This window comes from Equus asinus, chromosome 17 (genome assembly GCF_041296235.1).
Source record: "Equus asinus isolate D_3611 breed Donkey chromosome 17, EquAss-T2T_v2, whole genome shotgun sequence".
NCBI classification, from domain to species: Eukaryota; Metazoa; Chordata; class Mammalia; order Perissodactyla; family Equidae; genus Equus; species Equus asinus.
In genome coordinates, this window is record NC_091806.1 from 6,319,145 (window position 1) to 6,345,343 (window position 26,199).

At 39.6% G+C, this 26,199-nt stretch overlaps 1 protein-coding gene across 17 annotated transcripts in view; it reads right to left on the reverse strand.

Annotated features, from left to right (window-relative positions):
• The window catches only part of LRRC4C (leucine rich repeat containing 4C), a 1,166,212-nt gene that overhangs the window by 44,142 nt on the left and 1,095,871 nt on the right, over positions 1-26,199 (reverse strand). The window lies entirely within an intron of this gene.

Consider the following 26,199-nt stretch of genomic DNA (forward strand, 5'->3'; position numbering starts at 1 on the left):
AAATCCAAGGTCTGGTGGAAGGACTTTTTGTTGCTAAGACATCAGAAATCCAAGGTATGAGAAAAGAGAGATTCTAACTGGCCACTAAGTGGGAGTTTACCTGTGAATTTATACTTCTGCTTCTAGAAATTTCAGGCTCACTTTACCTTCCCAACACATGAGCAAGAAATAAAACGAGAGTCTTTTGTTCACAATGCAATAGATATAATCTAAAGACGCTATCTGTGATTATAAACTTTTCTGGGCACTACGTGTTTAAGTAAAGCAGACCCCCAGTCTTGCAGGATTTCTCAGAGCCTTTTAAATGCTAATGGACTCTACTCTTTTCCAAGGTGGGGGAGGCATATAATAGGTAGTGAGAAAGTGGACCAAGCCTTCCCTTATCCAGAGCATTTACAGTTATATTTGCTCCCCAAAGCTTATTTTGGGAAAGGCCGAATTAGACTTTTCACTTAAGATAGCTAACAATATCTTATATGAAAAAGAATGGACTATTTGTAATAGCCATAAAAAATAGCTGAAAAAGTTATTCTAGGATTACTTTCGGAATTCATTTTTACGTTGTTTTGGTAGAATTTAATAATTATTTGATTAGACAACCAAACGTGATCAGAAACTGATTTCTACAGTATCTTGTGCTTTCTGCATGTTGAACTATTTACTTAAATGCATGAAATAAAATTACTCAGAAGTTGAGCATTAAACTTGACTTTAAAAGACTAAGATATGAGGAATTAGAGAAGCAGACAAAATCTTATGAATAAAAACTCTAGTAATAATTAGAATCCTCTAGAGACCCGTGGATAGGGCACTGCTTTTGCTAGAATTCCTAACTAAATGAAGTATTGCACTAAATGGTTTACATGGTGCCTGACACATGCTAAGCACCTATTAGTAGTAGTTACTTTCGTGTGTTATTGATATTTTTATGTTATATACACATTAAAGAATGGGGCCTTTATGAGAATGGAAATGACTTCCTAGAAATAAGAAAACGAAGTAACCTAACTTGGAAATAGAGTCTTTACAAAGGCAATCAATTTAAAATGAGGTCATTAGAGTGGGCCCTAATCTGAAATGACTGGCATCCTTGTAAAAAAGGGAAATTTAGATGGAGACATACATGCAAAGAGGGAAAATTATGTGAAGACACACAGGGAGGAGAAAGCCATGTGACTAGAGCGACGCATCTACAAGCCAAGGAACACCAAGGACTGTCAGAAAAGGAGGCAAGGAAGGATTCTTCCGTAGAGTGCTCAGAGAGAGCATCACCCCGCCTGCACCTTGACTTCAGACTTTTGGCCTCCAGAACTGGGAGACAATACATTTCCATTGTTTTAAGCCACCTAGTCTGTGAGATAGTTTGTTATGGAAGCCCCAGAAAACTCATACACTATGTTGGGACTTTCTTTGTAGCACTTGTCACAACCACAATCATTTATTTGGTGTACTGTAACTGCCTATTTTCAACAGTAGAGTGCAAACTCCATGGGGGCAGGGATCTTGCAGATTTGGTTCTCTGTCGTATTACCTCGTTCTAGGAGTGTCTGGCAAAGAGTTGGTGCTTAATATATACGCACTAAATGAATGAACGGTGGAATTGAAGGGAAACGTTGATCAAACTTTGAGGACAATAAACAAGACTACCTACAATCATTCATTGCTGGTTGTGTTTGCTTATTTGTTGGTTTACTACTCTAAGCATCCATTAAACCCAATCCTTCTCAGGAATACAATTAATTGTGTGACTCTGTCTATAAAGGTCTATAGATTATTATGGAAACAAAACCTCAGTGGACCTTACTTAGTGTCCAGGCGAGTACTCTTACAGAACATTTATGACATTCCATAGGAAGAGGAAAAAAGAAAAGGATTCTTTGAAAGGGAAACATGGTAAACAGAGAAAATAGAGTGCCGCCCACTCTTTACGTATCACGGGTTGGGTCAATTGTTGATAATGGGAAACTTGATCACAGGTATTTCTAAACCACGGCATTCAGTAGATACTTACTTGGTAAAATGTGTGTTACCACTCTTACATCTGAAAGGCAGTTAGGGACTGTAGTTAAAAGCAGTGGTCCTGAAGTTAGAGAACCCTAGCTAAAATTCAGGCTCCCTTACAAACTGCATGATCTTGTACAAGTTGCATTATTTTCCTAAGCCTCAGTTTTCTCAACCCCTACCCCCTCAAAAGAAGAGGAACAATACAACTTACCCTAAGGTGTTGAAGGGAAGATTAAGAGATGATGTCTGCAAGGTTTAGCACACTGTGTGACACAGTAAAAATGCAATAAACGTTGATTTTGTTATTTTAAGAGTTCTCTGGTCACAGAATCCACTAACAACATTGATGTCTTGCAGTATGTAAAGAATATAAACCTACAATTCATTCTTTAACTTACACATGAATGAAATATTGCAGGTGCACAGTGTAAACCTATTTTTGCTTCTATTGGCCTTGACTACTAACCTAGGGTTCATTGATTTAAATGAAATTGAAGACCAATAGTCACTTTAACAGGTAGAAGTCACGTCCCCAGGGTTGTTGCTTAATACCAAAATAACTAATTTATCTTAAAATCCTAAAGGAATGTGAGATGGTCCTTCTCAAAATTGTCACCCAAGTCTTTTAGAAGGCTAAGGATATCTACAATTCATGATAAATCTGAAGGAGGTATTGTTGTAAGCAGCTCTGTGTGTGTGTGCGATATTTTTAATTTTTTTCTACATGAAATCATCTTTATGAAGCAGTTACAGGAAAAATCCCATATGTGTTTTTTAATTTTCTTCCTATGCTTCAACCATAATAGCAGTAGTATTTTACCAGATGACCATACTGTTCACAGAGACAAAGGAAAATGTGCAAGAGACATAATAATAACCAATGGATTTTTTATTGCATTACAGTTTATAATGTATTTTCCTACTCATTAGCTCACTTGATCCTCCCAGAGGACAGGTTAAATAATTATAAGTAATATTTCCATTTCAAAGTAGAAGGAACTGAGGTCAAATGCTTTGATTAAAGTCAGAGAGCTATTCTGTGATGGGTTGGTACTAAGTCTAAAATTTTCAACCTCAAATCTCCTTTCCTTCCATTATAACTTGCTGTACTAATTATTTTAAAACTGAGATATAGATAGTTAAAAAGAGAGACTTCATGAATACATCTCCCTCTACCATTTCCAGGTAAGATAATTTGAGTTTATCAGCTTTCAAAGCATTACTTCTTGCCCATCATGAGTGCAAATACCATAAAGCAGTGGTTGCATAATAGATTTGATTTTGGTAAAGTTCCCTGATGCTGTTTACCCACAAAAAAAGGAGACAATGCTACTGACTAAATTTACCATTAAATGAAAATTCAGAAACTTGCCTAGATATTCTAAATAATTTTGAAATTCATAGTAAAATTGGTAAAAGGAGATGAAATTGCTTAGCTCCTTAACTCAAGGCTTCCTAGTGAACAGGAAAAGCAGAGATCATGTCTTGCTTGTCTCTGGGAAATCTGCCCCTTAGTCACAGTCACAGCTGAATTCTTCTACCCAGACAAAATGCTGTCCAAACCTAAGCTGACAGGCCAAACAAAGAAACAGTTCAAAATCAGAGCCTCAGGAGATGCTGGAGACTGTCTCATCAAGGCAGCCTCAAACTTGAGACCAACCTCTGCCTCTACAGAATGATGGCAATTTCTCACCATCTGGATACCTAGGCTCTGGCTCTCTAGTACTGCCACAGACATACTAAATGCAAAGGCTTGTCTTTAATGAGTTTCAGGACTCTAACCAATCCCAAAGCACCACAGCCTCACTTAAAGCTTCCACAACACAAGGTCTCCTCCCTATAGATTCGCAGTTTGCAGCATTTCAGCACTTGATTACATACTGTCTTCTGCTCTGTAATTGTTTTATGTGTTCCCATCTTGTTTTCCCAACACATTCCTGAGTCATTTAATTCATTTGTAACTTCTAAAGCACTTCATCTCATCAAGAGGTTTTGTCCTGCAGAAGCTCCCAGTGTACTAATGGAGACCCTCCCCTTTACAGCTCCTGTTGCTATCATACAAGAGCTAAGCCGGCAAGATAAATGCATCATTTGGGGAGTCTGAGGGAGAATGAGATGGCACAAAAATCGACATGATGTTCCCTGGTGGAAATGAGGGATGGGGGTAAGGCAAGGGTATTTCAGGTAAGAAAAGTATGACCAAATTCACCTAGTTTTAAAAAGTAGGTTTGGCATGTTTTGAGACTGTCAAGCAGTGCGGTAAGACTGTACGTGAAGATACTAAACTGAGTGGTGTTACACAGTGGAGGAACCTGAACAGTTTTGGATGGTCTTCCCTGCTATAATGTAAGCTCCCTGAGTGCAGGGACCATGTGTTTCATTCACTGTTTCATTACCAGCACCAAGCACAGTGTCTGGCACATGGTAGCTATTGAAGAACCTTTCAAAATAACTAGATGAATGAATGAATCACTGGTTGAGAGATAGCTAAAGGGAGCTGTGCATGATATTCAAGCAGGGGAAGAACATGATTAGATTGGGTTTTAAAAGACAACTTAATGTCCTACCTTGAGTCTTTCCTTCTACTTTTAAAATTTCTCTTTTTATAACATATACCTTCTTATTTAATACTTCGCCCAGTTTGACATTTGTCCTATTATAATCTATTCTCAAGAAAACAACGAGAACACTTTTATTTAAAATATAAGTCAATTCAGACCCTCTCTGATCAAAATCCACCATTGGCTGCCTATCTCACTTAGGGTAAAAGCCATAGTCCTTCCAATGGCCTGAAAAGCTTTATGCCATCACTGTGTCTTACCTTCCTCATTTTTAATTCCAACTTTTCTGTCCCCACTATTTCCCTTCCAGTCACACTGGATTCCTTGGCACTCCCTAAATAAGCCAGGCAGGCTCCATCCCATTCTCTTTGCTTGGAACTGTCTTCTCCCATATCTAAGGAGTTTACTTCCTCACCTCTTTTTAGTCTTTGCTTAAATGCCACTTTCTCATAAGGTCCTCTGTAAACAATTTATTCAAATTTTATACTTTAGGGGCTGGCCCCCATGGCCGAGTGGTTAAGTTCGTGCACTCCACTTCAGTGGCCCAGGGTTTTGCAGGTTCAGATCCTGGGCATGGACATGGGCACCACTCACCAGGCCACACTGAGGTGGTGTCCCACATAGCACAACCAGAAGGACCTACAACTAGAATATACAACTATGTACTGGGGGGCTTTGGGGAGAAGAAGAAGAAGAAGGAAAAAAAAAAGAAGATTGGCAACAGATGTTAGCTCAGGTGCCAATCTTTAAAAAAATAAAAATAAAAATTTATACTTTATCTTTCCCTACCACTAGTCTCCCTTACAAGCTCTACATTTTCTTTTTATATAGCACTTATCTCATTCAATCATACTCTATAATGTACTTTTCTTTCTGCGTATTATTTGTTTTTCACTTTCCCTTACTTAACAAGAACAGAGACCCTTTTTCCCCATTGATGTACCTTAAGTCTTTAAGCCTATAATTGCACCTGGCACAGAGTAGGTGCTTTATAAATGGTTGTTGAACTTCATCGAATGCTTAGATATTTCAATAAGGATTTCCGTTTTGGTAAATATAAAGCATTAGGAGGTGTATATGACCTGCCAAGCTGGAAAGGTGGTTATCAGAAACAAATGCTGCAATAAATGTTAAAATCCTGATAAAAGTATAAGATTCTAAGTATAAATAAATCAGTATTTATTACTGACATCACAACAGCATGAGTCAAATAGGCCATCAAGTCATCTTATTGCCATTTGGAGGCTGTGTTCCCCAATGGCAGGAAAAGAATACAGAGGAATAAGTGAGCTTCCAAAGAACATGGAGATGCTTATTCATTCACTTGATAAATTTGGACAGATGGATAGGTTATGCCATTTCTGCCCATCTAAGCTGGATATTTTAGAAAGGTAGACGAATGAGCAGTTGTGAAATGATAAGCAGAAAAGAGAATGCAACATGGAGGTGGAGGTGACTCAAAGGAGAGGCTAGAGAGAAACAATGGTGCATGATGTCAGTTAATGTGGCAAAACCGCAGTTGCTGGGAATCAACAAGAGCTGACATGTCCATTGGCTGCTAAAGGTAAAGGCAAGCTGGAAAACTTAAGGAATACATCTGGGATTGATTATTTATTCTGTCCTTACAGTACTATACGGCCTTCTGCAAATATCAAATGTTCTGTGTGTTTCACGTTTGCCCCCCAGATCCACTCTCCATCCGGTAGGACAAGGACATGTACTACCAAATCAATGGGCTCCTTTGCCCTCTAGCTTTGGATTGGCTTCATCCAATGGGGGACAACGACAGGAGACTGCAGGGAGCAAGGAGTGTGCAGGCAGGCCAGACATTCCCCTGGTTCCCTTCCTGTGGTGTCAGTTGGGTTCTCTAAACCTTCAAACAATGTCACTGCTCTTAAGGTGACTTTATCTGCATGACTCTCTCTTGCTGGGTACCCTATAACCTCTCCCTCCTGTTGTCTCTCCAGGCCTAGGAAAAGTGACAGCTCTTCTCTTATTAGCCTCAGCTTACTTACTGTACCAACCCTTGTGGTTCACATCTTTGAAAAGCCAACCCTTTTGTAAATCTTATTTGACTTATACTAATTTGAATGTGCCAGTTGTTGAGTTTCCTGTTGACGCCTCAGTGATAAACATGAATTCTTTGAGGTTCAGTTTTCACATCATTAAAGTAAAAATAATATTCACCACCTAGGGCAATAGTGACCACTAAGTTAAGCAACCCTTGTAAAACATCTAGTGAAGTAGCTGAACTGGAACAGTGTTCATAGAGTATGAGTTTCTTGTCCTGCCTTGCTTGTAACTGACCAACTTGTAACATTGTGCTATAAGCACCTGCTTACTTTGCTTCTCCCTGGAGACTGGACCACAGGAAGAAGGAGGACCTTCTTAAAGTTCTTTAAACGCAGGGCCACAGGCACAAAGATCCAGACCTGTGCATCCAGCAGACGCCCTGGAAATGTCAGTTAAATGATCACTGACTGAATATGGGACACCAGCAGCAGAGAAGACGGGACTCCAAGGCACCAGTAGGTAAAACTAGAACATAAAGTCTCAGACTTTGTAGTTCAAGATGTTATAATTAGATATAGGAGCAAAATGGGAAAGACTACTTTGATCTTTTTAGCCATATCTGGCTAATAACAATGCTGAGAATCTCTGTCTCCATCTGTGTGTGTGTGTGTGTGTATAAACATAATAGATAGATGATAGGTAGATAGATAAATATCTCAGTCAGCTGTTATTTGTCACATTTCCCACAAGAATGATACCTTAGAAGTGAACTGTAACCAATAAAATAGATAATTACATCACACTATTTTCAATTACCTAAAATCTGAAAAAAACACATTTTTTTGAGGAAGCTTAGCCCTGAACTAACTATTGCCAATCCTCCTCTTTTTTTTTTTGCTGAGGAAGACTGGCCCTGAGCTAACATCCATGCCCATCTTCCTCTACTTTATCTTCTTTATATGTGGGATGCATATTACAGCATGGCATTTGCCAAATGGTGCCATGTCCCCACCCAGGATCTGAACCAGCGAACTCTGGGCCGCCAAGAAGTGGAACGTGCACACTTAACCGCTGCGCCACCGGACCGGCCCCTGAAAACAAAACTTATTAAAGAGTGGTTAAAGTGCATTTGATTTCTAAAACCTGATTATTAAAATCTGACTATTTATGGTCCAAACAATACAATTATCAAATCAGCCAAGTCATTATTTCTTAAAGATTTTTTTAAAAAAAACTAAAAATCAAGTATTATAAAACAAACCGCGTCATATTTGCACATATGGCAAAATTGAAAGACTTTTTTTGTTTTAATTTGAAAGTGTGACAATGAATAATTTAATAATGATTTGCTTAGCAATTTCTACTTTAGAAGCAGAAATGCATCTTTTAAAACGTCTCCTCCTACGCCACGCTCTACCCCTTGAGACCCTCTGGTCTCCAGTAAGAGGGAGCATATGTTGGTGGGAGGGATTCTGGCAGCATTACCAGAAATCTAGCCTACGTGTCATGAACCAAATCAGTAGAATTCAGGGACTACATGAAAGAGCATATTTCTGGGCTGCTTTCCTTTCAGAATATAGCCAGCCCCCAATTTTATCTCATCCACTGTTGATTTCGTCCTTCCTCGACTCTTAGAGCAGTTCTTCCTTTCATGTCTGTCGCTGTGCCTGTACTAACCAACAGGTGGTGACTTCTTTTCCTGAATTTCATTACTGCAGAGCAGTCCTTGTTTGTGTGTCCGTGTGTGTTCGCTAGCGTATGTCAGTACACACTAGTGTACATATGCCTTTGAGTGGAAATGACATCCTGCCATTTTTACTTTGCACTTTTTGTAAGGTCCCCACAGTTTTTAATTTTACAGCGTCAGAAGCTGAAGACTCGAGTTAGGTCACAGGTGGGCAGCATTTTGTCTCTGCTGTGACCACCAGCAGCACCGGAAGTCCAATGATGCTACCCGAGATATGAAGAAGAGTTTTGTGCTCAAGCACACACTTTAGTCAGATGGACTTAGGTTTGAGATCAGCCTCGTCCACTACTCCTTGTGTAGCCTTGGGCAAGTCACTAGACTCCCCAAGCTTCCCTCTTTAAAGAACATACAGAGAATAGCTGCCTAACATTGTTCTTCTGAGTAGTAAATAAGGTGATATATTTATCATAGTAACATGACAGATTTCACACAATGTGAAAGACAATGAGATGAAGAAGAAAGAAGATAGAAAAGGAAAGAGAAAAGAAAAAAGCAACAAAGTATTAAAACAGCCAAAAGTTGGGAAGAGTCAGAAAGATGGGTGCAGAGAGGGAGGGCGGGAGGGAGGGAAAGGGCGCAGCTCTCCTGCTGCTGGACATGAACTCTGTCCAAGGGAACTTGCCCCTGGCCTAGTGGTCCCTTTACACAATACTCTATTCTGAACAAATAAAGTGAGTCCTTTAATAACTCCAGCCTTGCTCATACCTGAAAGATATATCATAACCCTCAGTAATTTCTTAGTAGTCACTGAGAGAGAAAAGGCAAGAAGTATACATATCTTTTTTCTGAATACCTGTAGCCCTTTATCTACAATTCTCTAATGAGATTTATCCATTTCTACCTTGAATTTTTCGGAGTTGTGTTCATGTCTTATCTTATCTCCTCAGACTCTAAGCTCCTCCATGGCACGTTCCTGTCGATTCACATCTCTGTCTTCCCTGATATGTCTAACAGGATATCTTCAGTCAGGTAATGCATACATAAGTAAGCAAACACAAGTTAAAGACCAAAGCAACAGGCTTCCAGGCCCAGGGAGAGACCGATAATGAGAAACAACAAGGAGGCTTAGAGCAAGAGTCCCTAATTTGCTGGTTCATACAACAGAGGCATGGGTTTGCTAAAAGAGAAGGAAGAAAGGAAGGAAGGGAGGGAGCATTAGAGGGAGGGAGGGAGGGAGAGACAGAGAGATTAGAAGGGGAAAGCAGGGCAGGGAAGAGGCAGGGAGGGGAGATTTCATGGTAAATAAGTTTTGCCTGTGTAGGTAAAGTTTAGCCTGTTTCTTTACTGCAGGATTTCTTTCTGAGGGCTATTAATGTGCTTGAATTAATACTCCCATAAAGGGGATATATGGCATATTACATGTACTAAACATATGTGAGCAAGTAGTTGTATCTCTACTTATTCTGGAACAGTAGTACAGTCCTGGGTCACTTAAAACAAGGATACGTTCTAAGAAATGCATCATTAGGCAATTTTGTCCTTGTGTGAACATCATAGGATGTACTTACCCAGACCTAGATGGTATAGCCTGCTACACACCTAGGCTCTATGGTACCAATCTTATGGAACCACCATTATATATGCAGTCTATCATTGACCCAAATGTCATTATGTGGCACGTGACTGTACTGACAATATCAATCTGGAAAATAATGCGTTTTGAGTAATTTTTAGAAGTTATTTCTAGTAACGGTCAGCCTGAAAAATATGTTCTCTGTGCCTCAAAACTAAGATGGTTCATTATCATCTCACTACCATCCTTTCTTAGAAGCATGGACTAGAAATAAAGTCCTTCGTCCCTCCTGCCTTCCCTTCTCCTGTTTGAGAGTGCCACACCGGACACTATGCATACTATTGTTGAGAGAAAGAAGAAGTAGGAAGAGAGAAATAGAGGAAAGAAAAAAAGGTTATTGTGAATGTTTTCTCCTCTCCGTCCAGTGAGTTTGAGGTTAAAATTTCATACTTTTTACCTACACTTCATTTGAAGATAAGCATATTGCAAATAATTCTGATTAGCTTTTCTTGGGGTCACCTCTATTTCTCAGATTCATGAGGTCAGCTACAAATATGGGAAAATGGGTCAGTGTAGGGTTCATGTTCTATATAGGCAATGTACGTTGTGATGGACTTGTCATGTACATGACAATCTTGGATATCACATCCAAGGGACACGGGACTTACCTCACTAGATGCTATCTGAGAGCTAGGCTAGTTCAGTAACAGAGCAAGATAATATGGGTAATTGAATAGGTAGTAAATCCATTTCTGGTGCATTCTTAGCTAATCATGAGGAGAGAGCTTAACAGGGAGTAAGAAATCCAAGGAGGCACTTAAGTGAACAATATGAAAGAGGAGGAAGGGAAATGGAGCTTTGCCCCATCAGGGCCGGAGATATTCCACAGCTTGTACCTAAACACAGCCCATGCCAGGACTGGAATTCTGCCTGCCGCTTCACATGGCCTCCTTTGGCCAATCCTCTCCTCTCTCATATCTCTAACTGGTAGATAAGAAGTAAGAGGCATTGAAATATTCATTAATGCAAGGAAATTTAATCATCAGCAAATTCCATTCCTTGATTTTTTTTCTCTCTCTCCTGTGAGAAGGGTTAACTGAGTCAGAATGAAGCAAACCGAAATGTTTAAATTTATTTCTGCCTATTAATTTGAAAGCATTTAACATATACTGTCTAAAGCAATAAGTAAAAATTATTAATAATAACAATACTAATTACAATTTATTAAGCACTTACTATGCTAAGCACATTACACGGCAGTCTTATTTAATTTAATCCTCATAATGCTATTATGAGACAGATAGTATGTCCATCTTCCCAAACTATCTCCCTCCCTTCTCCCAACTGCCCATCTGCTCTGGCCTAAACTCTCAGATATAAATCTTAGAGACTACTTGCCCTCAGCCCCAGGGGATTCAAAAGACAAAAAAGAGACAAGAAAAAAAAATATATCACTTCTGGGTTCTTCAGGGTACACAGATGTCAAAAAGGAACAAGTTTATTGAATTTCTGCCTCTTTTTATCCTCAAGACATATTGCCTGACTTAATTAAAATAATTGTGCAAAGTACCACAGAAGAAACCATTTTTCTAAAGTTCTTATTTTAGAATTTTATGCAGCCCAGAAAGTATGAAAATATTCTCATTGCATGCAAAATGCTCAATGGCGTTTAGTTAAAAAGAAAACGATACACAGCCACGTTTACAGAAAAATACAGATACACACACACACAAACACACAATAGTCAAAATGGAAACATCCAAATGTGAAGTGTGCTCAGCTCTGTGTGGATAAGTGATGTGTGTTCGTGTGTTTGTTTGTAACTTTACCTGTCTCTGAATTTTCAGTTTTCTGCAATTTTATTGTCACTACCAGTTACCGAACACTTACCACGCACTATCCTAAGAGTTTTCCATATATTAACTCATATAATTTTCACAACAATCTTAGGACGTAGGTACTATTTTTTTTTTACAGATGAGCAAAACGAGGCATAGAGGGTTTAAGAAGTTTGCAAAGGCGGGAGGTGGCATGAGATCTATGTGGACCCAGGGGGCTTTCAGAACCCTAGATTTAACCAATACATGCTACTGCCTAGTAATACGGCTGTTAGCCTTAAAATCAGAAGGAAAAGAATCATTAAAAGATTATTTTATATAATGTTATAAACTAATGTTACCTCAATAAAAAATAAGTTAAATAAAAATAAATTAAAAGATTATTTTATTTTTTAAACGCCCTCTGCAAATTTGATAACCAGAGAAAGTCAAAGATGCAATCTTCGGGTAAGGGCAGTAGGAATTTAATCAAGGCATTTTTTTCTCTTTTAAAATCATCATTTCATTGGATTGCAACAGCCATCAGATTTGCTTCAGGCCATTAAAAGGCAAATTGGACATTAATTTTTGCATTTGAGTGCTTTTCCCTTTGTAATTATCAATAATGAAATTACCATGGAGTCCCTGTTTGGAAAAAAAAAGAGACATTCAAATGTGTGTTTTGTTTTATTTTTTTCTTTTCCACACATCCCCAGAAATGTACCAAAGAGCTGAGCCTGCAGACTGGAATGCTCTTCCTATAATAATCAGTCACCTCACACCACCTGCCACCAAGGGGGCTAGGAGAGTGGAGTCCATTACTGAGAGGCCCACCACTGTTCAGGTGTGTTCTTTCAAGACCTCCAGCTCTACACTGCAGTTTATGGCCTGGAAAGTGGCTTCCACAACGTGATCAAGCTAGGATAATGATCTCATTATAAAAGCAATCAGAAACTCTGTGCAGCTTTTTGTTGCTGTTGTTCAATGAAAGGTTGGGAGATGAAAAAGAAAACATGGTGTTTGAAGTGCTTGCATTTTGAAAATGAGAATGTTCAGCAAAGGCTAACTTTACTTTGTCTCCTTTCCTCGTCCTCACCCCTACTCTCCCATCTAGTCTCAGGCTAGGCGTTGGACCTTGTGGATATGCTTGAGGTTGGATATCACTCTAGAAAGTGGATGAAATTTGGTACATCAGTAGTGCAAGCCAAAGTCCTTGAGAAGAGTCAAGAGTTGAAAGCTGGAGAGTTCTGAAAAGGGCAAGAGATTACTAACAGAAGACAGAGCTTAGAGTTAATAAGATAGGACCTGGATCACAGCTGGAGCACTTCAGCAAAAAGAAGAGTCAGAGGCAAAAATCAGATGCTAAGCCATTGGGGTGACATTACATCCCATTTGCCCTGGACAGTTCTGGTTTATGCCTGCTGTCCTCTCGAAAGTTCCCTGAGTTGGAAGATAAACTACATGGGCACAGTAAGAATTGTTGATGTGTGTGTAGCAGAGCTAAGTTGGCTCATAGGATCAAGAAGAAAGCTGAATCCCCTGTAAGTGGAAATGACTGAAGGGCTCTTCAGGAAGGATAATGTTAAATACTGCGATGTCAAATGTACCCTCTTCTAATTGTTCCTCCTTAATGGCCAATAAAATCATCTATACAGGCTGTCTCTTCCAAGTGGAAACAGAGAGAGGAAAAGGGAATGAAGAAGGATTTGTGGTCAGTATTTGGATTGATACCAGAAGGAAATAATCATAGAAAAAAATGAGTAGAGAATAAGAAAATACTACACAGGTTGGAAATAGGGAGCCATTAGAAATGCAAACTCCACAAGCATTTATGGTAGTCTTAGAAAGGGCATTGGACTTCCAACAGTACTGACTGGTGGAGTCCATGAAATCAAATCTAGATTTCAAGAAAGAGGTTGATCTTAGCTAACGTCAGAGTTTCATTAAAATACACACACACACACACAAACACACACAAACATTCATCACTTAGACCCATTTCTTTCCTATCTCAGAAGAAGAGAAGGAGCAAGAAAGGTCAGATAACCGCATCACTAGAAGAAGATGCAATCTCATAGCCAAGAGTCTTCAATCAGAATAAAGAGATCTTCCACTTTTCTTTCATGAAAGAGTGAATTACCTTCCTTTTCCTCCTGTTTGGACAGCTTGTGCTCACAGGTTGCCTTCTTTTTACAGTGCTTTCTATCACAAATCCCAGTTCATCCCAGGAGAGAATTTTTCACACAATAAAATTTAAATAAAGTGTGCAAAGTGAGTTTTAAACAAGTTTCGTGACAGGTGTGAAAACTTACTGGGAACTATTAGTAAGAATCTGTTACCAGCTAACACCTTGATTGATAGCCAGCTGAGGACAGCAACAGGACACAGTGTGGCACTTCCAAGAAGGGCCGAGTGATTTGTGCAGACAGAGAAAGGGACCTGACAAGGAGGCTGGGAAGCGGCTAAAACAAAAAGGCTCTCCTTCAATATTGTCATTTTCCTAAGCAAGCATAAGCCACCTTGAGCTTAATTACCCAAAGACAGAGAATGATGGGGCCGAAAACCATGATTTCCAGTTTTCAGGGTTTAACATAAATTGTAGGCAATGGTCAACAACACTTGACTCAAGAGCACAAGAAAGGCTTCTGTGTCACCCCAATCTCGACCATTCCCAGGCAGAGGACCAACACTGCATTACATTACCCCTCTTAAAATATTACCATCTCTAGGAAGATATGCAACTTATACTTTGTTTAAGAATTTGAATTAAATTAAATTATAGTGAAGCCAACAGGAAGAAAAGAGAGAGAAGGAGAAGTAAGATTTGTTAAACTCTTACAAAGAGCCAGGCACTGTACTAATTTTCCATTTTATATTGAAATGACCTTCAATATGTAGCTTACGGCTTCTTTAACCCCATTAATCAGATGAAAAGAGAAAGCATGAGAGAAGTACAGAAACTTGGCTAAGATAGCAAAGTTAGAAAGGAATGGAGACAAAGCTGGGGGAGGTCCTGGGTGAGGATAGAAGGAGAAACATCACCAGAAGCACAAGTTCCCTGAGCATCTGAGAAGATGACAACACCCGGGAGCCTGGACTCTCCTTCTCCTCCCCCTCCCCCTCCCCTTGGTAGCTCATTGTCCCATCTCAGTCCTTTATTGTCCTCATAGAAGCTTTCTCCGCCCTCCCAATGCCAAGGAGCCTCCCCTTCCCTTACTGTCCCAGTGACCAGTGACATCAGCCCATTTATTTCTTGTGTAGCATTTCTGCAATCTGTATTTAGATTTTTTGTTTATTTACTGGTTTATAAGAATCTCTAGGAAGGCAGCAAACTCGTTGTTGCTTGTTCACTGTTCTAAACAGGATCTACGTGAGAGTCTGGCCCACAGTAGACGTTCGACAACGATTTCTTGAATGAATTAATGGATGTTCAAATAAATGAACGAATAAATAAACTGACAATTAAAGACACAAAGCAGAGAGTCTAGAATGTCATAGGACAGATTTGTCATATTTCACAATTTTACTTAATGCTGTTCCTATTTCTCTGAGAGTCTTGGAATTTCTCCTGACTCTCCTGTCTTTGAAATTTAAGCTTTTTTTTTTTTTTTTTCTTTTTTTGTCCAGCAAGAATGCCAGGGAAAATAATGACACAGATACACTGGATGGATGAAGAATAGGAAGTGACAAGGGTGTCCTTCCTTCCTCCTCCCATCTCCTTCCCAGACCAAAGAACCCTGAATTGGATACTGCTGAGTCTGTGAAAAACAAAGCACAAAGCTTTTTCTTCCAGTTGCTGGTGCAGCTGGAGGCCTTAGAAATGGCAATGCCCCTCTGCACCGTCACACAGAGGCTGTGATGCTTGAGTCTCTGAGTCACCATCACCTGTATGTATTGTCCTCCAAAGGCATGGACAATGCAGTCTTTGCTCTGCCAACGGCACAATGACCCTGGGCTGTCGGGCTCAGCCTAATTTTACACTAGCTCACTTCAAGTCCATGAAATGGTTGCACATCACTGTCCAAGAAAGGTAGGTTTCCTGAAATCCTGTCTCTCTCTGACATTTCTGCCGTGAGGGGAACGATGAAGGAAAGATGCTGATAGACAGATTTAGCTTCCTCCTCTAAGCAAATCCTCTCACCCCTATGCACCGTGCCACTTGATCTCTCTGTGGGGCTGGGGCCCCTCTGTCAGGAAGCATTTTGTGCAGGATGCCCTCAGTGTCTCGAGAGTGGCAGGGCTGTGCCAGGGGGATGGCAGCGACTGCTGCCACTGACACATTTCAGTCAGGTCGTAGCAAGCCTCTGCCAAGCATCGGAGCCAACAAAGGAGCTGAGGCGACTGCCTGAGGCTCAAATCGGATCATCTCTCCCTGTCTGGGGAAAAATAAATAAATTCCAGCCACTCAGCAGTGGGGGTGGTGGGGAAAGCCTAAGGAAGCCTGAACCCTGACTTCTCTCTTGGCTTTGACGGCTGGCTCTGTGCCAAATGCAAAATTACATCTGAACTCATAGCACTGCTCCAGAGTAGCAGAGGCTCTCTGATGCAGACGGGAACAGTTCAAGGTGAAATGCCTTTTGGAGGATTTTTTTTTTTTTTTTGAGCTGCTGAATCAATGTTCTAAGCTATCAACGTTAGATTCCTTTATTTCTACTGGATCTGCTCTATAAGTGTTTGGATTGACAGCCCTCTTAAGGCCAGTTCCAACTTCCAGGTTATCAGACAGAGACAACTACAGTGGCATCTCATCTCTTCTCCTCTGCCCCGAGACCTGCCTCTGATCTTCTCTTGAAAAGGAGCAGCCCAGTTTCAGCACCATGGATATGGGTACCACTGAGAAGGACCCTGGGATGAACCAGCCCAGCCATCTTTGGTATTCGCAGGAGGAAAGTGGGGCAGAGAGAAGGAAAGGGGCTTTTGTAAGTTAGATATTTTGATCGTTTTCATATGCCTTTTCCCTCCTTGCAGCGTGCTGCCACCTCCTGGAGTGTAAAATCAGTTCCTCCATCACTTGGTTGAGTAGAGGATTCCAAATGACTTTCATAGATGAAGAAGTTTTACAATCAATACCCTGTAGAGAACAGAAGAAACACTCCAACTTACTTATTTCATTCCAGAAATCAGCCCTTAGGGAGAAAAAAAGATGTAAGAGAGAGGGAAGGAAAACGTGCCTATGCATAGAAGAGAGACAAAAAGAAGGGAGAGAGGGAAAGAGAAACGAAGAATATTCAGGAATCTTACCTTAGGGTGCAGTGCTTAGGTTTAGAGATAGACTGCACAGGCGCGATGTAAAATAACTAATTACAAGACTTAAAGTGAAGAAAACTGAAGAAAGAGAAAAATCTATCCCAAAGCACTAAGAAGCCAGTTTTGTCAGTACCAAAATAGTGAAGATGAACTGCCATCAAGAATCAAACGGTTTCATTTCTCCACTTGAAACCTGAAATGTTTTTCAAATGCAAAAGTCTTGGTTATAAAAAGCAAGTGCAAATTCGGACTGCCTTTTGGGCCTAAAACCCTAAGTTTTGCTTGAGAAAGATTTGCTCTCTCCCTGCCCTGACATTTTAATGACTTTTCCTCACAGATTTGACTAGAGAGGACCCATGTGAACACAACATTTGGCATCAAGTAATAGGATTTTTAGTAAAAATCAGGATGAATGTTTGTCCGTAGAGGCTCTATGACCAAAACTATAAAGCGAAATAGAAACTATTTTTTAGTCTGGGCTTAAAGATATTTTACTGTACTCAGTTTGCATCCTTTTTCTACCTTGTACATTTCCGTTAATATATACTTTTATTGTTATCATTTTTATGGTTTCAAAAGATCTGAACACAAAAGATTTAAATCAGAGCAGCATTTGCTCTGTTCAAAACTGGTTCAGAAGGCAGAAAGATTTCTTTCCTGTGCTCTATAAACCAAGGAGCTAGTAACCCCAAACAGGAAAAAAAAATACATCTACATTCGATGCCAGATACAAATTGTGGTTCTGATTCCTAGAAAGAGATCCTTGATGATGTGAAATGAAAAGGATGCAAAAATATTTGACATGAAATCTTTCTTTGTGCACACCTGTGCAAGTCTTTGATATTCCATTGATTCATAACTTCTCTAAGGAATAAATTTTGGCATTAAATTATCCCAAACAGCCATGAAGGCTTTCTTTCAATCTCTTAAATGCTCTTGCATCAGGGAAACATTTATTATGTAATGGGAAAATATGACTGCATGTCAACAAAACCAGCCTGTCTGCTGCACCACTTTTGGATTCAGGCCAGGTCTACATTAATGAGCTTGGGGCCCAAGATTTAGGTCACCCACCTGTAACTCTAATTTGACCCTATGGTTTTATTTCTTTCCATTCCTGTCGCAATCTAGTAAGGATGAAATGATGTGATTTCTTTGTTCCTCCTCCTTCACTTGTCCTTTCAATAATGTCTGGTAAGGACTTTTCTTTTTAAAGTCATTTCTGATCATTCTTTTTCTTAAATCATGGCCAACTGGTTTTAAAATCCTGGTTCTTTACCTACTAGGGTAAAACCATTGTATCCCTGTATTTTTGCCTTATTCAGATTCCCTGAGACAAAATATACAATATACTTGCTTGGGTTTTATATTTAGGGAGAGCTGGGATCAAAATGCTATTCAGTTTGACAAACTGCTTATCTCAGTTTCCTAAACTATAGAAAAGAGGAATCATACTCCTGCTTCACAGCCCTCGAGAAAGAGAAGTGAGGGGATGAAGAAACATACTTAGTAGTGAGCTTGCCACATCATTGATTAGGTACTTGAGGGGAGGCAGGTTTAAATAACAACTAGAAGAGAAATTGGCTAAAAGATCAAGCCATAAGTTGAAAAAGTAGTGAGAGAACCAAGAGATGACAAATGTAGTATTTAAATTTTATTTTACTTGTATGAGGCCTCTATGTGATAATTTGAATACATGTGTTGATTTGAGAGCCAGATTATCTTTAAAGGTATAAAGGACCCTAAGCACGAACGCTATGGAAATAATTTTGATAATAAAACACAACCCATCAGGATAAAATTAAGTAATATGTTAACTTTTTAAAAAATAAATGCCATTTAAAATGCACTATGTTGTTAATATTATTATCATTAATAAGAACCAGCCATCATTCCACACAGGAGCCACATACAGTTATCCAATACCAAATTTTCACGATCATGCAAAGAATGACATAAGTGACATTTCCAAAGAGCGGAACATTATAAATGAAAGCTTCACATTCACTAATGTTGAAACAAAGTCAAAGACTCACCTGCCTTTTCTGTAGGTGAAAACAGCTGCAGTTTTCAGCAGGCTACAAAACCCCACAAGGATGACAGGAAACATGCAATAAAATAAGGGGGACTAAAATGGGATTTTGTAGAAAATGAGAGAATTTAAATGCAACTGGAAAACTCTGGACTAAACCAGGCCTTACTTCCACTTCATCAAACTGTACTTTGAATCTAGAACTATAGTTTCGAATCCTAGCTGATCATCAGCATTTTCTTTAGGAGGTTAAAAAAAATTCAAATTTTTAGGGTACTAGTTTTGGGGATGGGGCAGAGACAATACCGCAGTGATTTTTAAAAGCTCCTCCAGGAGATTCTGAGGTTCTGCCAGACTTGGGAACCACCAGACGAAGGACAAATTGTGTCCTTATGTCATTACCAATCAACTCTATCATGTGGCTCCTCTGGTGCACAGCTGCACTGCTTAATTCTAGATATGTTTTGATTAGACACAGATGCATTTAATTAGCAGTTTGTATCATCAATTAGAACATGAACCCGAAAAGTCACCTTCTTGCTTAGATATGCTTTGAACACGGATTTTGATATAAGTGACAACCCTTGAAGAAAGGGGGCAGATTCTAATGAAGTCATTAAAACGTGAAAAGATTTCACCAGGGGATCCAATCTAGAAAGCAAGAATTCCTTGAATAAACTAATAGTTGTAGTCACACATCTAGCCTGAGTCAGAGCATCTGGGTACCACAGAATAAGAAAAAAATGTGATGATAAAAATAGAAAAGCTATGTTTTATTTTGATATCATTTTCCCCAAAGCATTTTCCAAAGGCAGCCTTGTCCCATTTCCATGAAGGGAAGACTTCCATCAAAGGGAGCTTGCGATGTTTGCAGATTCATGAGGACTTTCATTTGGTCCAAATTAGCTCATTTACTTGTCTGACCTAGTCAGGGAAACAACAGCTTCTACTGCGGCTCATATTGAAATATTACTCATGCACTTGCTCAAGCAGCTGAATATGCCAATCAACATATATCACATCAGTCAACCCAATATTTGATTTTAGAGCTGAGGACAAGCGGCTCAAAGAGATGGGAACCAGAATTTGAACCTCAGTTAATGTGACACTAAGGCCAGGTGCTTGATCACCTCCCATAAATAGCACCACGCACCAACTTGAGAATAAAGAAACCCAAGTTTAAAAGACTTCACCAAGGAATTACTCTCCTATTTCTCTTCACCTTCCCAAACTGAATTCTACGTTCAAAGTAGATATTTCAACTTCTCACACTCTAAACACATATTTACTCCATATGCTAAACTTGCAAGTCATATAGATTCTTTTCTCTTTTTCAAAAGGGGCAACTATAAAATCCTTTGCATGACTGCAGAAATTCCCTCTCCTGCCTCATCACAGCTATCACTAATTGATCCTGTGAACTGGGTGCAGCCAAAAGTCATCCTCCTCAAAGCAACTTAGAGAATCACACCCTATCAATCAGAGTTGGCACTCAGGATGACACCTGTTTGCCATTCATAGTTTACATATACCCTAAAGTCATCCTCGCTATTTTGGTTTAAAATTCCAAAAGAGTTATACAAATCTGTGAATCAGTTCAGATTTAAATATGGGTTTATGATAACACTATATGGACACTTAATGATGAATCTGAAAGATGTTGACCATATCAACATGTAAATATTCCACGAATAATGAAATAAAGATTTTATTGAGTTCCAGAGGACATTTGATTAACAAGTCCAAATATATATATACAATTTCTTAGGACTCTCTAAGAGTCAAAGAACAAGGCTAGAATGTGGAGACATGAAGCATTTATAAAGCTGGGCAGGTTGTCAAAAATCACCACAAACAGAATTCCAAATGTACTTTAGTAAAAATCTATATAGTATCCTATGTAAAACAGAATTTATATTCTGGCTGCCAAAGACACTTTACCTGAACCATGGGTATCATAAAGCTTAAAGAATCAGAAAGCCACACAGAAAGTAGTTTCTGTTTTTCTAAACACAAGAATTTAGGAACGCGTTGCAAACTAAACTATGCCTAGCAGGAGCTTTTAACCCGGTGTGAATAAGAATTGAGCAGGCAAGTGAACTAAAGCTTTGACAAGGAAAGCTTAGTAAAGATTGAGCCCAGACACTACAGGGGGGAAGAAAAAGGATGAACCAAACAAAATGAAAACCTGAGACACAAAGAAACAAAACCCTCAGGGAACAGATATACGAATTCTACAGCACTTATGCTGAAATTAGAGAAGCCAGTCTCAAACCAGGTGGACAGTCAAGGAAAGCCAGCCAGCATCGTTTTGGATTAGGCAAGGAAATAAATGGGAAAACCAAAACCAAAACCTATTCTGTCACGTAAGCTGGCCCATGACTTGATCTCCATAAATGAACCTCTTAGTGGTCACCATAACCTGTAACCCACCCTCAAGCTTTTACTCACTTTTCATTTCCCTCCCTTATGCACAACACACACACACACACACATACACACACATACGTATTCACACTTGCACATATGTGCAGAAAGGCTCAGAAAAAAAACACACACAATTATCACTGTAGGGTACATTTCTCATGGCAGGGGACGGAGTAGATCCAAGACTATTAAAGTAACCATTCAATTAATTGAGATAATGAACTTGGGCTCTGAGCACAGTGTCTGGCATATGGTAGGTAAACATTAACTATTATTATCATGTTAAAAGGGCTAGTTACTCTATGTTTACTAATCTAATTACACTCCTTAAAATGACCCTATGAGGGTATTGATTGTAGCAAAATGGGCTGAAATTGTGAATCATCCAAGACTGCTAGTGAAGGCAGTGTTGTCATTAAAATCCAGGAATAACTGGCATGTTGTTTCTATTGTGTCAAACTGCATTCCAATGGGGGTATCTAAGCACTACTGGAATACTGAAAGGGTTAAAAATGAACTTAATTTGGTCCTACCCACACCAGCACCAAAATGTTGAACAAAATAACAAACAACAACAAAATAACTAACCCAATCCAGAACCAGGTACTCTTTCATATTTTATTAGACTCACTCAGAAACACAAACTATAGGGTTGATGGAGAAGTTTATTTTTGCTTGGAAAATTAATGTTGTATATGCTGCAGCTTCCTGCACTAAGACTTCTCTCAAGTGCAACACTTGAGCTTGAGCTTCCATAAATTGTGCTGACCTCAAGACCAGCCCCCTTCATTTACCTGCTTATCTGACCCATGGGAGTTTGTAATTAATTACTCCGGCACTCACTTATCACAACAATTCACAGATCCACGCAACAGTGTACTTTATTTGCCAACAGGTAATCCACGCTGCACTCAGTGGTCAGATATTAATCTTCTTACAAGGGTGATCCCATCATATCCCTTTCTTGCTCAGAAATGACCAAGCTTCCCTGTCCCCACTGGAGTGAGAGCCCTATAGCTCAGCTCACATTTCTACTTTCCACAGAATGGATCTATCCTCCAATCCAAATTTTCTTAGCACTAATTCTTTGCATGAATCTACTGTTCAGGCAAGCCTGGGCTGCACAGGACTCTTGCTATTCCACCACATTTTCCCTTTCTTTTCAGTCATCTTCTACTCTGTCATCCTCCATGAAACAGCCCACAGGCTCTGGCTCTTCTCTGAATTCCAACAATATTGATTATAGCAATCACTTTGTTTCTTAGAATTGATTGCATTAGACAATGCTAGGGGAATGTGTTTTATCTCCATGACAAAACTGCAAGCTCTTGGGAGACAAAACTATTTCTGGTACTAAATGTTTTTTAGGGCCTAGCACAGTGCTTCATATCAAGTCAGCATGGGATCAGTTCATCCATTCATCAAGCGAGGATTATTAAGTACCTATTATATACCAAGGACTGTGCTGTAACTTCAAAATACAACAGTGAACAAGATAGATATTCTCACAGAACTTATATTTAATAAGAATAAGACAATTACTTTATCAGCACTTTCAATAATGTTGGATAATGTTTCAATAATGTTGGCTAAGTGGGAAGATGGGGAAAAGCTCATGTTCTAGAGGAGGAAGTGGCAGCCACGGAGACGGTGAGGGTTCCAATGGGCTCTTTATACCAGCTACCATTTGCTCATTGAATGGATCAGGGAGAGAAGGAAGGAAAGAAAGGAGAGAGGAAGAGGCAAGTATTAAAGGTTTGCAATTGCATGTTCCTGCACTTTAGTTACATATAAACAAATACAGAAATAAATACAAAGACAGACACCCTCATACATACAGACTGTCTACCTACATACTTACCATGAGAAGAGTAAGGTCCGACTCTAACTCATAAATCTACACTAATCTATTTTCAGCAGAGATTCACCACAACAATTCCATTACACACTTGAATTAGTGGAAATCCAAACTCAACGGTTCAATTACTCTCTTTACTCGATTAACAATTGTTATGAGATATACATATCTTCAACAAATATTCTTTCTTATAATATCAATGCAAATGTCCCCAATCTACATGTCAAGATGGACCACAGCACGTAATCAGTTTTTATACTACTTTTTTATTCCTTTGAGAGAGTTAAAGGAAGCCCGTTTTGAAGCTCAAATAACGTTCAGTTTTAAATTCCAATTCTAGGTTAAGATTTATGCCAGCTCTTATTTAGCATATGCAGCCATCCGTGTCCATAGGCCTTTCTGGTTCTGAAATATGGAATAATTCTACATGTATTTACATTCATCCAGCCTGCTTATTCAGCAAGCTTTCTAAATAGATGCTGGTTTGCGCCAGGGTAATAAACGGAGCTAAGGGGGACCTAAGAATCGGGGCACAAGGTCAGAAATGGACATTCTCATAAACTGATTATAGTTTTTCTCAAAAGCTGATTACAGTATTCTTGATTATAAAATTACAAACTGTAGATAGGATTACCTTCTGTAGGAATCTTCCTAGAAGGAGGTGAGGGAGGGTGCTTTGTGGATCTATGGGAGATAATTGTTCAGGCGGTCCAAAGTCAAGGACAAGGATTCTAAGGCAGGAGCAGGTCTGACATGTCAGAAGGACAGCAATGGGGGAAGGAGTTGAAAGTTGAGGGTAAAGGGTTACTTTTCTTTGGTTGATGAAGGAGAAGGGGTCCGACAGCATAGGGCCTTTGGGGACATTATCAAGAATAAGGTTTTTTACCCTGATTGAAATGAGCCATTGGGTTTTGAGCTGCAAAGTGATTTGACAGACTCTTATTTAAAAGGATTCTCTTTTTCTTTCTTAATTTAGCTTGAGTGAGTGATTAGGCAAGAATATACCTTACCTAGTGGAACAGAAGTGACTCATCATTTTACAAGAATATTAAGTTTCTAGAGTTTAATTATACACTCCCCCTTTAAGATTGCCAAAATCTATCTGATTCTGGCCGGGTTTTTAAAAATCTGTTATTAATTCTGCTGTTTCCCTTGTGGGAAATTTTCTTGTAGAAAGTGCAAGGAACTATAAAATATGAGAATCAGCCTCCGATGTTCTGCTAGATGACCCCAGGAATGTTCTCTTGTTTAACCCTCACAGGAGTCTGTGAACAAGGTGCCATTTTCCTAGAAGTGAGCAAGCAAACTTGGAGACCATAATTGGCTCAAGGCCACACAGCTAGAAATACAGATGATGAAATTAGAACTCAAGACCTACTGCTAAGGTGGACCTTGTGTATTTCATGCTGACACAATGTTCCCTGCTTAAGAATTAAAATTCTTACATGACCTTTAAAAATAAAAATTCTAGCTTTGCAAACAATCTTTTGCAATTTTGATAAGCATGAATCAACACCACAGGACCCTCGGTTGGCCAGATGAAGCTTGATTGCTAAATCTGTACTCCTGAGGGTCGCGCTTTTTTCTCGTTTTTTTCCACCAAACTATAGCCATTCCTGAAATGTATACCCTCTGCAAAGTAGCCAGCTGAACAAACCCTTATGCAATAAGTTGGGAAGGAGTATGGTGTATGTATTTATGTGATAAATGCACATGTGCACAAGTGCGCAGAAGAGGGAGAGAGAAAGATGTCTTGATTGTGGCCAAGCGAAAGTGCGGCCACGCTGCCCACCACGGCATCTCATCCCAAGGGCACACAAGGCAGAAGACACACAGCAACCAGCCTGCCCTTGTCACCCTCAGCCTTGGACCTCACACTTGGCAGTGGGAGTTGCTTACTCCCACACATCTTCTTTAGAGTTCAGCTTGCAAATGAGATATTTCAAAACATCAATCTACAGAGTTCCTGCTTCTCTCCTAATCATCTCTCATCCTTTCTCTGACTCATTCACTATTTTTATTTACTAATTTTTATTTGGTGAGGAAGATCAGCTCCAGGCTAACATCTGGGCAGTGCATGGGTCCACGCCTGGGATCCAAACCACAAACCCCAGTCACCGAAGCAGAGTGCGCAAACTTAACCACTATGCCACTGGGCCGGCCCTATCGTTCACTATTTTTTTAAACCAACTTTTTTCCCCCGGAGAAAGGAAATGCATCACTCTTACTGGATCCAGCAATAAAAGTAAACAAATCTTTCCCTCTACTTCAAAGAAATGAAGGCTTTCACTTTTATCTTCCCAAGCAGACTAGAATAGAGAGGCTTTCTTTTTCTTCCCCCTCAGCAGTGGGAGTGAACACCTTCTATTCAACAACTCCATCCATGAACTCGTGGCTTCGTTCTCAAAGGGTCAGTGAAGTCCACAGAGCCCACAGAAGTGCCGATGTGAGAATGACCCACAGATCCCTAGCCAACACTCAGATGTCCATTTTGAACAATAACTGCTTTAAGAATTCATAACTAGGAATAGAGGAAAATCAGTTCTGGAGGGAGCAAAGACTTTAGGATAGGTGTTTGTCTCCATAGCGACATGGGGGAGGCAGAGAATCAAATTTAGGCTGAACTACCGGAGGGTTTTGGAAGGGCAGAAAGAGAGGAAAGAAGTTACGAGGCAGCGGATTCAACCTCACGTGGCCCTCACTGCAAATAGTTTGAATCATCCCTTGCATTGAGTTACAGGGTTGTTCAGATGAGGAGGATAATAAGGCTAAATTAGCACACAATATTGGCTAAGAACTCAGGTGTTAGAATCACAAAGATCTTTGCTCAAACCCCAGTTCACACACTTAGGAGCTGTATGATTTGGGGCAAGGTGTTTAACACATCCAGGTCTCATTTTCTAATATGTATAATACAGTTAGATAATCATAGAGTAGTTGGGCTCATTAAAAAAAACCATGTGTGGGAAAGGCTTATTCA